Here is a 3105-nt window from a genome sequence, read left to right on the forward strand (position 1 = left end):
CTTGTAACATTTCCTCCCATTCCTCATCCATATTGAGCCTTATGACCTTTTAATTGAGGTTTGTTTTTGTTTTGCAGAAGTGGGAAACAGATGCTAATAACTACTGTTTGTATAAGCATATCTGGCTTAACCTATACCCGCACAGCACCTTATCTATTTGTCTGTAACATCTACCATTGTTTGCAGGCACATTTCATTCTTGTATGTACATTTTAGCTAATACAAAAACAATTATATATTTCCTTCACATAGTTTTCATTCTTGTTAACTCAGCTCTTGGCTGAAACAATTATACACTGGTGTGAGTTCGTTTACCTTGTATAAGCAATTTATGATTGCAGAAGTAACACTGATTTACCTATATCCCACAATTTCCCCCTTTTTCTTTAATTATCATTTGTTACCTTCTGCATTTTTCTTATATGTCGCTTCCAAATTGACGAGCATCTTACCAAAATTTCTTTTATTTTGGAAATTGGAGGTTACTTATTCCTTTATTGTTTAACAGGTAGAGCCCTTCTCTCCGATTGCTCTTTCGGGGCATTTGTTTCATTAAGGCTGTCTCAATCAGTCTTTGGGTGAGCATCAGGGTATGATGCAACAGCTAATGGCTACCAATACCCCGGTTACTACTATCAGGGAAATAAGGATGGAGTACACCACCCCCTTCCATTTTCCAAACCATGATTCAAGCCATCCCGTGAGAGATGTGTCTACTTCTGAATTCTCAGCCAGTTCCTCTACTAAGGTAGTCAATCCCCTTACGGCCCGAGTAATTGAATCATCAGGTGCAGTGTTATTAGGAATAAAGGTACAACAGCTTCCTCCTAACATCACACATACGCACACACCCTTTTTCCGCTAGGATCATATCAAGGGCCATTCTATTTTCCCGTACCATCCTACTTGTTGTGGTTCTGTTCGCCGAGCTGGGAATTTGTGTTGCAGACGTTTCGTCCCCTGTCTAGGTGACATCCTCAGTGCTTGGGAGCCTCCTGTGAAGCGCTTCTGTGATGTTTCCTCCGGCATTTATAGTGGTTTGTATCTGCCGCTTCCGGTTGTGAGTTCCAGCTGTCCGCTGCAGTGGTCGGTATATTGGGTCCAGGTCGATGTGCTTATTGATTGAATCTGTGGATGAGTGCCATGCCTCTAGGAATTCCCTGGCTGTTCTCTGTTTGGCTTGTCCTATAATAGTAGTACTATTACTATTATTATTATACTATTACTATTACTTCACAGGAGGCTCCCAAGCACTGAGGATGTCACCTAGACAACATAAATTCCCAGCTCGGCGAACAGAACCACAACGATGAGCACCCGAGCTACAAATCTTATCACAAACTTTGAACATCCTACTTGTTCTGATATTCCTTTAACCACATCTCTTGTATAATTTATAAATCACTGTTGATTATAGCAAATGTAATTTATCCAATCTACATTTTTATTAATTGTTACCCATCAGAAGAGAGCTGACTCAAAGCCTGCTGCAATCTGGTTACGAGCCTTGAACTCATCAGGTACCCATCTTGGAACTCCTATAGAGTCTAGATAAATCCTGCCATCGAAAGAGGTGTCTAACAGTGATCTCTTATTCCTTCCCTTTTTCTCTACAATCTTTTCCTTCTCAAATGCCAGGGTAAATAGAATTGCCAATTGTACAATTGCACATATCCCTCTCCAATCGGGAGGTAGGGTGGGTCTCAATATTTTGCCTCCACAGTACCACCACAGATCCACTCGGGGAACCTTTAGTGCCTAGTAGTTCCCTCCCTTGTCCACTTTGGTGACATTCTTAATCTCTGTACATAATTTCAGCTCCCCCAAGTCTTTGGACCAATTTGTACCTCGTCTATGGACACACACGTGTGATTTCCGACTGCGGCTGAAAACGTAGGGGGGTGCTTTTAAGTCTTTCTTCTCCAGGGGAGGGAACATCCGAGATAGGGAGGTACAGTTCCTATCATTCCATGTAGTCTCATCCTGGTACAGGGCTATCATACATTTCATGCCCTTCCTGTCTCGCTTCCACCCGAGCGGAAAGGGAACCACCTGGGCCACTGGCCTACCGGAGGCACATGCATAGCAATTGCTCTTGTTCAGACTTTTTACAGTATACTTTACCCATTCAACCCAGGCATTTGCATCCCCGTACCCAGTTTCTATTTCAGTTTCAAGTCCTTCACCTCTATAATTTTTACTACTTTAAGGTCATCGGGAGGGGTGAAAGGTTGTACCTTATTATCCAGTAGTTCTGTCCGTTTTCCCTGTCCTACGCTAATTCGAAAACAACAGCCCGAGAAATCCTTCCCGTTTGTTTTCATTCCTATTCCAAATGTTTCATCTAATTGTATATCATAGTTCCCCCCCCCCCACCTCCAGAGTTGCTTTGTGCCATGCGTTTTCCTTTATCGTTAGGTATATTGGGTTACGCTCTTTATCGGGACAATCGAGAGCTGATCGGAAGGGGGCCCGGTGTACAGTGACGAAATGATTATACCAAGTACCATCCCCGAGACCATCCCCAAAGGACCTAAGATGTATCTTTGAGCTGCTGTACTGTCTCTGATTATCTACATCCCCACATATGAAAATAATGTTTGACAAAATCCCAATACTAAGAGAGGTAATATCATAACTCTAAGCATCCCAGCATTCTAAAAATCATGCTGAAGCACCAAAGGACTTAATATACAATCCTACAGAAATATTCCCATGCTCGCGTTGCCACTGTGTAATCAGTTACTCAAGGTCTCTTTAGCCTGAGTTTCAGTGGTTCTTCCGTTGATTCGGCTGTCCAGACGACTTCCTCAACTGGAGATTCCATTGGCCCTTTGATCCGAGTGTAGTGAATCCAACCTTTCCCCGCCATTCTTATCGCTGTTTCAGTGGTCAAAAGAGCTGAAAATGTGTTGCTGGAAAAGTGCAGCAGGTCAGGCAGCATCCAAGGAGCAGGAGAATCGACGTTTCGGGCATGAGCCCTTCTTCAGGAATCATGCCCAAAATGTCGATTCTCCTGCTCCTTTGATGCTGCCTGACCTGCTGCGCTTTTCCAGCAACACATTTTCAGCTCTGATCTCCAGCATCTGCAGTCCTCACTTTTTC

General features: G+C 43.3%; 1 pseudogene; it reads left to right on the top strand.

The window, feature by feature from the left end:
- Positions 1 to 3105, top strand: part of LOC122554071 — a 21481-nt pseudogene that overhangs the window by 5399 nt on the left and 12977 nt on the right.

Source organism: Chiloscyllium plagiosum, chromosome 11, assembly GCF_004010195.1.
Source record: "Chiloscyllium plagiosum isolate BGI_BamShark_2017 chromosome 11, ASM401019v2, whole genome shotgun sequence".
NCBI classification, from domain to species: domain Eukaryota; kingdom Metazoa; phylum Chordata; class Chondrichthyes; order Orectolobiformes; family Hemiscylliidae; genus Chiloscyllium; species Chiloscyllium plagiosum.